This window comes from Trachemys scripta, chromosome 19, assembly GCF_013100865.1.
Source record: "Trachemys scripta elegans isolate TJP31775 chromosome 19, CAS_Tse_1.0, whole genome shotgun sequence".
In the NCBI taxonomy this organism is placed as follows: domain Eukaryota; kingdom Metazoa; phylum Chordata; order Testudines; family Emydidae; genus Trachemys; species Trachemys scripta.
This window is the reverse complement of record NC_048316.1, coordinates 11,372,072-11,384,423: the sequence shown is the minus strand read 5'-3', so window position 1 is coordinate 11,384,423 and position 12,352 is coordinate 11,372,072. Positions and strand designations below refer to the sequence as shown.

The 12,352-nt window shown below is 50.2% G+C and overlaps 1 protein-coding gene across 7 annotated transcripts in view; it reads left to right on the top strand.

Annotated features, from left to right (window-relative positions):
- CASZ1 (castor zinc finger 1) overlaps positions 1 to 12,352 on the top strand; it is a 263,137-nt gene that overhangs the window by 149,188 nt on the left and 101,597 nt on the right. Inside the window, exon 1 of one of the 7 annotated variants that reach the window (XM_034753251.1) lies at positions 1,871 to 2,044. The exons of the other annotated variants lie outside the window; for them this stretch is intronic. The gene's annotated coding sequence lies outside the window, so the exon portion shown is untranslated. Of the gene's footprint in view, positions 1 to 1,870; positions 2,045 to 12,352 lie in introns of those variants that run through there. 7 annotated transcript variants of the gene reach the window in all.

The following is a 12,352-nucleotide window of genomic DNA, read 5'->3' as shown; positions in this document are numbered from 1 at the left end:
AACCATGTGCCTGTTTAAGAGAAACCACCAGCCCAAACACCCTGAGCAATTGTCTCCTCATCGCCACTGCTGCTGGCTTGCGAGTGTCTGATGATGTTATTTCTGTCACTGTGAGTCTGTTCTCTGTAGACACTTGGGTCCTGGGAGCTCCAGGTCTGGGACACGTAGGGGTGGGATGTAGATTTTGGCAGGATCACGGCCTCTTTGGAGGACGGTTTGTAACATCACTTGTTTGCTTTGTTTTATTTTCAAGAACATTTTGTGTTGAAAAATTTGCTGCCTCTGAGCTGGTGATTGGTGGCGGGAGCTCAGAATCAGATCTAGCTTCCTACACTCCAGCTGAGGCAAGGGGCGGGGATGGTGGGGGCGATAGAAATTCCTGCCTACTCCTAGTCCTTCTGGGGTGGACTAATGCTGGCCCGTAGAGGCGGTGATGCTTTGGGGGAATGTTCGGGTTAGGCCTGGAAGCCAGCATGTGGCTGCAGAGGAGCCTTGGTTGGATTTCCTGTAACCTGCTAAATGTTGCTAGGCTGAGTGAGCTGAGCCCCTTGTGCTGGGAAGGTCTGTTAGGACTGACGTTCGGATATCCCTGGCTTGTTGGGGTTAGGGGTTGGGTCATACTTAGAGCTGCCGGTATGACTGAGGCTAGGTCTAGGTCTGCAGAACTGAACAGGGGAAGGGGGTAAAATGGGGCCACTTGTCCCCTCAGCACTCCCTAGGCGTAGAACTGTGCAGAGGAGACACCCGTTTGGGGGCACTCGGACCCCTGTGGCCTTGGGGAAAGAGCTGGCAGGTTGCAGTCAGCCAGAGAGTGAGGCTGCCATAGCAGTGCGGGAGCCATTTCAGCAGGGACTGTGGGATGCTGATGATGGTATCAGTATTTCCCATGGTTCTGACGGCTGTTCCCGGAGTGGTGCTGAAGGGCTGTGGGCTCCAACCCTCTCCCACTCCCTCCCTCATGACCTCTTCACCTCAGCCCCACCTGCCCCTCACAATCTCCCTCTTCCCCCTGCCCTAGCCCCTCTTCCTCCCTGCCTTCCTTTGCTGTTTAGCTGATCCCCCCACAGCTCACCAAACACCATGGCACTAGCACAGTGATGGCGGCTGTTACAGTGTTCCCTCTGCTTGTGTGTTACCCCTACCCCGCCCCTGTGGTTGTCTTGTCAGTTAGACTGTGCACTCCTTGGGGCAGGGGCTGTCTCTTACTCTGCCTGTGCAGCACCCAGCACAGTTGTCTCGGATCTCGGACAGGCCACAGGCATACCCATAATAAACAATAATAATAATTAATAATTAATAATAATGGGGGTTCAGGTCAGGGCAATGGTCATTGGTTTGGTGTTTTTTAAATTCTGTGAATTTTTATTAGTTCTCCATTTGGCTCCCCAATGTGCTAGGCCCTGTGCAGCCATATGTAGGAAGCTACAGCCCCTGCCCTGAAGGGCTGGGTATGTACCCTCCACCTGGGGGTCAGGTAATTCATAGAGTGGGGTCTAGGGCTCATCCCCTTCACTGTCACACCCTGGTGATTTGCAGAAAGCCCTCATGGAGATGCCTCTACCCTGTTAACTATTGGGCCAAGATCTCCTGAGAAGATTGTCTGCTCCTAGTAAACCACACCTCCATCGGGGTCAAGGTGACCTGGGTGATAGACTAGGACAGGGAGCTAGAAACAAGTCCAGTTCAGGCAGAGAACTTCACACAGAGAGAAGGATGCATGGGCGGGCAGGTGGTATTTGGCAGGCAGCTGGCACACAATGTCCCTGATGTAGGTTCTAGACAAAGGTTCTGCCCCCTTCCACCTTCCTAGCATGGCTGCAGCCCCTGAGTGTCAGGGTCTGGGATCAAAAATCTTGTGGTCATGGCCTTATTTGTGCCCACAGAAGCTGTGGCTGACAGCACAGAGAGAAGACGAGTAACAGCCGGAAGGAAGAGGAGGTAGAAGGAGGAGGAAGGCAATGTTGGTGAAAGGGTCTAGGAAAGGATCTGCACAGAAGCCTATTTCAGGGCTGGCGCTGGAGGAGGATCGATGACAGGAAAGCAGGTCTCTTTCCCAGCCACGTCCCTAGTTCATTGATGTCCAAGATTAGTGTCTGTGGCTTTGTGTGGACTTGTGTGGAAAATGTTCCACTCTTGCAACCACTGGTCAGCTTCACTGGTGGGAGCGGCACTGCGGGGGCAAGGCCTAAGGGAACCAGAAACAAGAGGCCATCAGGCGGTCTCTGAATCCTGTGAGGAGATTAACATGGTGACGATGGCAGAGACTGAGGGCAAGGTGCAGGTGTAGGTCTTTTGAGGCCTTGTTCTGAACTGACCCAGACCTGGGCTTTGTTTATGGTCGGGCTTGCTCACATTCGCGCCAGTCACTTCCTCTGCCGCAGGACCTGCCCAGTCCCCACCATCTGCTCTCTTCCCAATGAGGACATGGCCCCCCAAACCTGAGAGGTGCACAGCCCCATCCTCCAGGGACAGGCACTCCCACCCTGTAAGGCAGGAGCTCTCTAAGTCTCGTGTCCCCTGAATGAGCGGTGTCAGCCTGCCAGCCCCCCACAGCCCAGCCCTGTGTTTCCCTGTGCTGGCGCTGCATACACCACTGGGCTCTGTGAACACGGAGTTTGTTTTGCCAGGGTGACCTGTTTAATCATCTCATTTTCTGGTGGCCGTTTATTCCTCGTTTCCACGGTTACGGCCCCATTAAGGGGAGAAGCAATAAGGCAGCGAGTCAAACAGGTAATAAAAACATTAAAGCCATGTGCACGATGGGGTGGGGGCGAGCAGGAGCGCAATGAGACGAGACGGGCCACATCGGGGAGACAGCAGGGTGTGGGGAGCCTGCACTCAGGGCAAGCAGTGCCCCGGCCAACCCCCAGCCTCAGGAAAGATCTGTCCAGGAAAAAAATACTACAGTATTCTACAGCATTAACCCAAACCACGGCAGCCTAGAGCAGCGTTACTGCAGTACTACAAGTGGCTGGGAGCACTTTGGAGCAGAATACTGTTACTGCAGTACTCTGAGTGGTTGGGAGCACTTCAGATCAGAGTACTAATACTACAGTACTGTGAATGGCTGATAATGTTAGATCTTATAATTTGATTACAGTGCAATTAGTATAGTACCTATGGACCCAAACATTAAGTATTGCAATAATGCTGCTGCTAGTACTGAACACCCAAGATATTTCTGGTTTTCAGTAGTGATATTATAGCACTGTTGATGGCTCCAGTGAATGTAACTTACAATAGTATTATACAGTGCAATTCCTGCAGTAATATCAGTAGCCCAGAGCACTACAACTTGCAATAATGTCACTAATACTCTAGTGATATATTTACTACAGTACTGCTAATGGCCTCAGTCGGCATAGTTTGTAGTGTTCCTGTAGTGGTTTGGACCGTTCCTAGATAGAGCATTAGTATTTGTTTAAAGAACACGGCAACCTCAAGGAGAAGGTCAAACTCCATGGAAACAGCCAACAGAGCCCTGTTCCCCCTGCCCCATTGAGGCAATCAGGCTGCCAAGAAGTGTGCAGACTGGAACCATTTGCCCATGAGTCTGAGTAACAGACTGACTTTAGATCCACAGCTATTGAAGTAGTCATGGCGGAAAATCCAAAGGGAGCTGTGGAGTTTAGGCAGCATGGCTGGGAATGGTCTTCCTCCCTCAGCAGTATAATGGAGGGAACCTTTGGCTGACTTCTCCTCCATGATCTGGAGCAGGGAAGCAGCACCCTCAGACAGCACTAGAACTAGGGAAGGGCAAGGGCCTTCGTCCCTCTGAAAGAAAGAGAGGGGGGACTCTCAGCACCAGTCAAACTGTCCGGGGTGTAGCAGCCATGGACAGTTCATTTCATAGGGGCAGTGTTTCTTAGGCTTACTGGGAAGATCAGGGCTTTTGTTAACACATGCTATCTCTCCCTAACTGGCCTGTCTGTGTTAGTGACCAGACAGTAGTGGGAGATGGTAGGCTGGATCTGATCTCTGATTTGCTGGTGTCAACCCAAATAACTCCACTGACTTGGTAGTTAGTCCAGATTTACACCTGTGTAAGTGGGATGAGTCTGACCACATGGGTCCCCTATAGACAGGGGCCATGGCCCAGCTGATGTGTATGAATTTAAAATCACTAACAGTGCCCCCATACATTTGAAATATGAATGGGAGTCTAAGCCCATGCCAACAGGTGATCCCATTTCAAAGTACATAGGCCCTGTTGTTCCTGTTCCTTCTCTCCATCCTTTCCCGTTGTATGTTTTACTGGGGGGTAGGGAGGCTAAGGTGCGGTTATAGTGTAAGATGAAGAGGAGATAGCTAATGAATGGGCCGCTGCTGAGATCCATCTCTCCCATCAGTGCCAGGTGCTTGTTTTGATGGTTAGATGGAGAGGGAAATGATACCACTGAGAAATTATTAAAAAAACTTTGGACAATATGAGTATTGGGGCTGGGGTTCCCAAAAGCAGCACACAGCATTGGTCAAACTTTGATACCATTGAAGTCAACCGGGAGATTATCAAACTCACAATATCTTCTGGGAACAACTCAGTAGAATCGTACTGGGCCCTGAAATCTGCAGGAATGAGACAGGAGCTCAGTGAAGTTGTGTTCTAATCTCCCATCTGGCCAAGAAGGTTCAGACTATAGAATCATATCATAGCATGACAATAAAGTTAGAGATGGGAATGGTCCAGTAGGCCACCTAGGGCCATTTCCTGCTCACTTTATTTGTGTGAATAGCCTAGTCTCCTTTAGTAGACTTACTCGCATGAGTAGGGTGAGCAGGATTTGAACTCCGTAGTCTGTTCCCAGGGCAGTGCAGGATTGCTCCATACAGTATATTCCCCCGTTGCTTTGTTCCGTTCATTTATGAGCAATGGTTTTGGTGTAGATTATGAGACATCTTGGAGAGCTGAGAGCTCCCCTGCTCAGTGGAGGTGTAAGTCACCCCTGTGTAGAGGGTCAGCACAGAAGACCCATGCACACAGGGACTCTAACAGTCCTTGTCCTTTGCACAGGAATTTCATCCTGTGTGAGAAATTAAACGTAACCATCTTCCAGAATCAGTGCAGCCCTAATGGTAGAATGAAAATGTTCAGAAAAACAAACAGGCAAAGGGGGGGAACACCTCGGGGAAAATAACGAACTCCGGGCATGTTTCCTTTGCCAGCTGTCTCTGCTGAATTATTTTACTCTGCTGCCCGCCCTGCCTCGCCCTGGAGTTTTTCTATTTCTGATCTTGTTTTGGGTTTTATAGTTTCTTTTCTCCTGACTTTATCAGAAAGCATATTTGTGGTGAGCGCCTGTGAAAGGACCCAGGCTGCTGAGTAAATATTCAACGTGCAAACGAGCAGTGTGACCTTGAGAGAAGGGGAGAGAGGGAGGGAGGGAAGCAAAGGGAAATTTGTAAAAAGCTGGAAAAGAAAAAGAATTGGGAGAAGGAAAAAAAAAACAAAGACCTGGTTAGATTGGACAAAGTAACATAAAAGGCCAAAATGTTGGCCTTGATTGCTAGAAGTGGGGACTGGGCATCTAGCACAAGGTGTTTTAAAGGGGCCTGATTCTCAGGGAGTGGTGAGCACCCACCGTCTGGAAATCAGGCCTCATGGGGCACTAAAAATCAGTCGTCACTGTGAGTAATCTTGGCCCACATTCACAAAGGGTGAAATTCACCCTTGTGTAAATTCACCATTGTGTAAAATCACAAAGCCTGCACACCATTCCAGACTCCGAGAAGGGTGCAAGTGGAACATAGGCCTCGTGCTGGCTCCTCTGCACACGGGTGAATTTCACCTGTTGTGAAATCCTCCTGTTGAGTTTCCTCCCACCATCTCCAGCTTAAAGGGTTCCACCGGTGCCCATTTCTAACACTGTATGTAGTGGCATTGCTCATGTGTGTTTTTTTGCTGGTGCACCTGTTGTGCTCAGAGAAGAAAATTCGGCCCAAATTGATTGGGGAGTTATTTTACACTTTTGGGGTTGAATTTAGTACTTGGGAAAGGTGCCAGATGAACAGCTGTGGAGAGCGAAGGCCTCTGTCCACTGAACAGAGACAGCACAGGCAGCAGCAGTGCAGGCTCCCCCAGCACTCCAGTGTGCCCCCGCACTGTTCCAGGCAAATCTTGACCTCACCGCTGAGACAGCCAGTGACACCATCTGGGACGGCTAACTGTGGTGATGGTGGAGAGATGTGGCATTTCTCTCCCGGGCACTGGACTGAGACCCTAGCAAACCCGTTGCGAGGAGGCTACCAAAGAGCAGTCAGGTGAGATGGAGTTATGACCACTCCGGAAGTTGTGCCAAAGCTGCAAAGTTCAAATCCTGCGTGGAGTTTGGGTTCCCAGAGTTGTGGGGGTGTTTGGCTCTGGGGTTTTGGTTTGGGGCCCATTTCTAGTCATGGCTGATCTGGGCTGGAATTGGAGGTTGTGTTATGTTAACAGGTGTATGTGTGTGTTGGGTTGTTGCCATTTTATTTTGTCTCTGTATATAATTCCCTCTGATTAATGTCTGAGAGTGAGAAAAATGGTGGGGAAGGGACCAGATGAGTCTCTAGAATCTGCACATGGATTTTAGACAACGGTTCTTGTGGCCTTTGATACACCGATGACAGCTGCAAACAGGAGCCCATAGATTCCTGCAGCTGCACCCACCAAAGCATTTCTGCCCTTTAGTCGGGTCACCAAAGGGACCCAGGGGAACCAGAAGAGCAAGTGCTGGGGGAGCTCTACAACTTCTGAGCAGAGGTTGTGTCAGGTTCCAAGGGAGACTCTTCCAAGACCCTTTGTACTGGATTGTTTCTGCTCGTTTGAGGCACCTTGATTTTCATTTGACTGTATTTTAAACAAATCTCTACGTGTGTTTGGGATCCATTTTTGGTTTGTCATTTAAAATTTGTCCCCAGCCTCCCTACGTGCTGCAGATTTGACTCCTCTTCATTTCCAAGCAGGAGAACAGAATTCTCTGGCCGCTTTTTGCACAAGCAACTTATTCTTACTCAGACCCATCAAGACTTACTTCTCCCCTTACCTGATCATTGTTTTTTGGCGGGGAGGGTTCCTGTGTTGCAGGCGATAGAGGTCAAACTACTGGGAGCTCTGGGATTTCAAACCGCAGGGCAGAGGCAGAGTCTAAGATGAGCCATCATTTGCGTCCCTGTGCCTTGTTTGAATGATATTGATCAAAGTTAATCTATCAGAAAAACAGTTATTTGTCTAGAGATGCTCAAGGAGGCCAGGTCCAGAGCTGGGATAGGGCTAGCCTTGGGCTAGGGTTTCAGGCTGAACCAAGGCAAGAGCATGGGTGTGACAATGCCATATTTTGTGAAGTGTTCTCTTGAGGTTTCAGTTGAAGTCTTGCGAGAACAGTGGATCTCTGGTGGGTTTTAGATCCAAGCTGGAACTCAAACCACAGGGGTAGAGTTGGCTTCAGGAATTCAGATCCGAACCTGTCCCAAAGCATGGACCTCTTTGGATTGGTGATTTCAGATTGGGCCCTTTGATATTCAGAGCTTATACACCTCTACCTTGATATAACACAACCCGATATAACGCAGTAAAGCAGTGCTCCAGGAGGGCGGGGCTGCGCACTATGGTGGATCAAAGCAAGTTCAATATAACGTGGTTTCACCTATAACGCGGTAAGATTTTTTGGCTCCCGAGGACAGCGTTCTATCGAGGTAGAGGTGGATAGAGAAACTGAGACTGATGGGTGCAATGGCAGGGTAGCCTGTGAGGCTGAGACCCTGCAGTCAGGAGCTGGCCTAGAGGAGTTCATATTCTAACCAACCAATCCCAAGCTGGCACAGACGCAGTCTCAGGTTCCACCAATGTACCGTGACCCTTGTGACCACATCAGCAGGACCATGATGCAGGAGGAGATGCTGCTTTTCTGACAGAACAAGCTGAGGGAGCTGCGTTGGGGGGAACTTGCCCTTAGTGATCCTACCTCAGCCATAAGCACAGACCACTCAGCGAGGAGCTGAGCCATGAAGACGCCATTCTCGGTCAGTGGTTTGGGGTGGCCATTAGCTGCGACCGTCACTGCTGTGAATTAACTGACCAGTGAACTCACTAGCCAGTGCATATCCCTGGGCAAGGATGGGTGATTCTCTCTAGGGAATGAGCGAGCAGATGAGACTATTGTGTCCTGGCTGGGAAGCTGCACTTAGCCAATACCGTGTGTTACTATGTGAAAAGATGTCAGAAGGAACCTAGATTGTCATCCTGGATCAGATCAATCCAGCTGATGCCTGGCAGGAAGGTGAAAACACCCATTAATGCACCTGGGTCAGCTATGAAATTATGGATGTGGGTGGGAGCAGGAGGAGTTAAAATAATAAATGGGCAAAGACTTTGAAACCCCCTGTTCCTATGTAAATCTTCCCCACACCCCTAAAGGAGCCTAGTCTGGGACACTCCTGCCAGCCAGCCCTACCTCTGGAAGGATTTTAGTGCATCGCCATAAGACACAACTTGGCTGTACTCAGGCTCCTTCAGAACTGTTTGTTGTGTTCATGTAATTTTGGGGGGCAGGGTTGTAAATCTCTCTGGCAAGCCCAGAAATTGTAGAAACAGTTTATCACAGATACATTGGAGAACTTTATCGAGGAGGGATCTATATTGGTCTCCCTTTAACTGAAGAGTAAAAAGGAGGGGCAGCTTGTCCAATGATAACTTCAGAATCATTTCCGCAGTGATGCCGTGCGGTGTCGGGGATGGAATGTTTGCGGACTGACGGGATGTGAAGGAGAGGGGGATGCTGGGGAAAACAGGAGTCTTTGAAATAAATAAATAAACCCCTGAAGTAAAAGAGGCAGAGAGGAGCTGAAGCAAAGTCAGCAGTGCAGATGCCACGGCAGGGAACTGTGACTGTACGTGTAATAGCTCTGGATGTTTGCTTTCATCTGACAGTTGCTGTTCAAGCAAACAGATTGGAGAATTCCAGACTTGCAGGGATTGGGGTTTTATTTATTTATTTATTTATATCTTAGTTCGCCTCTCTGCACAGGAGATAAATGGGCCAGGGCATGGAAGGAAGGGAAGGCGCCCTGAGCCGTCACCCCTTTCACCCATTAGCACTTGCACTCTGCGGTTGCTCACCCCTGGCAGGGCTTAGCGCTTAACGCACCACCCCGGCCCCCTCCTCTCTCTATTAGCACTCACATCCTGAGGTCCCACTCTCTCCAAGGCCCCTCTCAACTACCGGTATCTGGTGTTCCTATAGCTGTCCTTGGCCCTTAGGAGCTTCTGTTAACTGCCCTCTGGTGTGGGGAGGTCCTATCTCTCTTAACAGTGGCACCCCCTGGTGCGTGTGCACGTTATTAACCCCCTGTTGACCAGTGAATTAGCCAGTGTGCTGAAGCCAAGACTGTTTTGAGACCTATTGCTAGAAAGCAAGTAGTACTGTCGCCCTCCTGACATGCCCTGGGAGTCTGTCCTGGGAACACAGGAGTCCTGCTGTCCCACCCTCACCTGGAGCATCCCTGGTCTTCCTTTGGCTCAATTGTAACAGTCCAGAGAGAACCAGTGGGAGTGGGGGGTGTTCCCAGTTTGCACTCCAAATGGAAGGCCCAGAGGGGGTTGAGGGGCAGATTCCTTGCAGTGAAGGTGTTAACAGATAGCAGGTGATTAAACATGACAAGCAGTGACATTTCTGTTTGGGGTTCTCAGTACCAGCAATGCCAAGAATGAAGCTATAAACCCTGACATTTTGTGTTATGCACTGAGGTTTTTAATAGACATCTTTTCCTCCCTCCCTGCTGTTTATTTATTTTTATTCTTTTTCTCTTTTCTGTCCCTTTCTCCCTTTCCGCAGTCCCTTCTCTTTCTGCCCCTCGCACTTATTTTTCAGCCCTCTTGTCCTACCTGCACTCTGTTCCCTTGTTTGCTCACACCTGCTTGTCTTCCGGTCTTCTCTCTCCCTTTCTTTTCTGCTGCTTATGTATCCCTCTTTTCTTATCTTTCACTCACCCTCCCTCTTTTCTTCTTACACTTTCCCAGGCACTTTTTCTCTCTGTGGCATTGTCCTCCCCTTTCTCACTCTTCTCTTCCTCCTCCTTGATTCCTCTCACCTTCTCTGCTCTAGGCTCAGCCCTCTGCCCCCCATATTCTCTCACTCTCTCATATTCCCTCCCTCTCTCTCTCTCTCTCTCTCTCTCTCTCTCTCTCTCTCTCTCTCTCTCTCTCACACACACACACACACACTTTCTCACACCCACACTCCCACTCTTGCACATTCTTACACTTTTGTACACACACAAGTGCTCTCTCAGAGCTTTAGCTCTCATGCACACCCCCTCTCGTATGTGCACACTCCCCTCTTTCTCTGCTCCCCCTTTCTCCCTCCTTTCTTGCTGCCTCTCTTACTCCACTCCCTCCGTCTGTTCTTTTCCACTCTATCCCCTTCTCCCTCCCTTCCTGTTCTCTTTTGGGGCCCTGATGTAATACACTAACCATCGAGGGCCAAGCCAGTTGCTTGTCTGGGAGCAGGTGTCCCACCCCTGAGTGATGTTTTTGTTAATAACATTTTCACTCTGACTCAGAAGCTGGTGTTTTGGAGATCAGTTGTAAGGGTTTTTTTAAGGGCAGGGGCTGAGGGGGCAGCGCTTTTGGGAACAGTTGCCGGGTTTATTCTAAAAGGACTGCAACAGTTGTTCTTCCGAGCGAGAAACGTTGGAACAACTGCAGATTCTCACTCTCTCTCGACATGTCTCTCTGAAGGGCGTTTGGAGGTGACACCCGATGCAGCGTCCCCCTTGCAGCCAGCTCTAATCGGAGCAGGCGGCCTTCCAGTGACTCTTGGCTTTAGTGAGGGGGCTCTTCAGCCACTAGGGACAGCCTCACTGGGCAGCCTTCCACTGAGCCCACTATTCCCAACTTGATTGTGGTGCCTTCTCCCGATGTGGCCACTGTTGGCATAAGAACTAGGGGAACAAAGCTCTCTAGTGGTTAGAGCATGCTCTCGGTGCCAGGAGGCTTGGTTTGGTCCTGAACCAGTGTGGACATGTCACTATGCCTCTGAGCCTGACAGATGGATCCAGTTACTTGGTCTGAACATCAGGAGGCAGTCTCATGAAGGGGAGGTGGTTTGAGGAGACCCTTTGAGGCAAGAGGGAGGAAGAGGTCATGTGTTTCCTGGTGCAAGCTGAAAGCAGGGCCTCTGGATGGGACATGCCACTGTTCCCTCTTCCCAGGGCCAGGCCTCCTGTCCTGCCTTGCCATGCTCAGTGCTTCCCGACCAGGCTGGGACCCTCATACACGGACCAAAGGCTCCCTTTGTCCAGAGTGCTGATTTCCCTTTGTCAGGATTGGGATTGCTTGGGCTCGGGGGTGGGCAGAGGGGTGTTAGTTCCTGAGAGTATGTCTTTGCTGCAGAGTTAGTCTAAGTGACTGGCACCCTGCTCTGAGACCTAGATCAGCCTAGCCTGGCTGTGAGAAGCCACACTGCAAAGCCAGACCAAAGTTACTGGGTCTTCACAGGTACTGCTCTCCCCTGTGTATGTGGTTAAGACGTCTGGAGGCATTTCCCTGGTTCTTTGTGCTGCTCTAGGATTCTTTCCCAGTGAGGGAGGGAGAGCTCAGTGGTTTGAGCATTGGCCTGCTAAATCCAGGGCTGTGAGCTCAATCCTTGAGGGGGCCATTTGGGGATTTAATTGGGGATTGGTCCTGCTTTGAGCAGGGGGTTGGACTAGATGACCTCCTGAGGTCCCTTCCAACCCTGAGAGTCTATATATTCTATGAATTGTGGGAAGACTTGTCTGTGCGTGGGGTGAAGGAGAATTGTGGGAAGGTATTGGAGGAGTATTAGCACTTAGCCCAGTGATTCTCAAACTTTTGTACTGTGACCTCTTTCGCATAGCAAGGCTCTGAGTGCGACCCCTCCTTATAAATTAAAACACTTTTTTATATATTTAACACCATTATAAATGCTGGATGAAAAGCGAGGTTTGGGGTGGAGGCTGACAGCTCGCGACCCCCAGTTTGAGAACCCGTGACTTAGCCTATTGCCCCAGGATGGGCTAGCTAACAGGAAAGCGCTTAACGGGGATGAGAGGTTTTGTGTGTGGACAGGAAAGGGTTAGGGGCAATACCTGGCTAATAGCTTGGACCAACTCTTCAGGGCAGGCATACCCAGTGCCTCCCCCGCCCCTCCCTGTGCACAGCGGGTCACCAGGTCCCAGGATGAAAGGCTTGGCAGGCATTTGAAGTGGTCCAAACTCAACCTCAGCCTCACTCCCAGCTTCTCTCTTCCTCTGCTCAGCAAGAGTGTTAAAAGCCAAAATATTCCTCCCAAAGGCTCTGCCTCCCCATAGAAGCACCTCTCCTGCCCTGTCCGCCCAGGTCGTATTGATCCATCTCCAC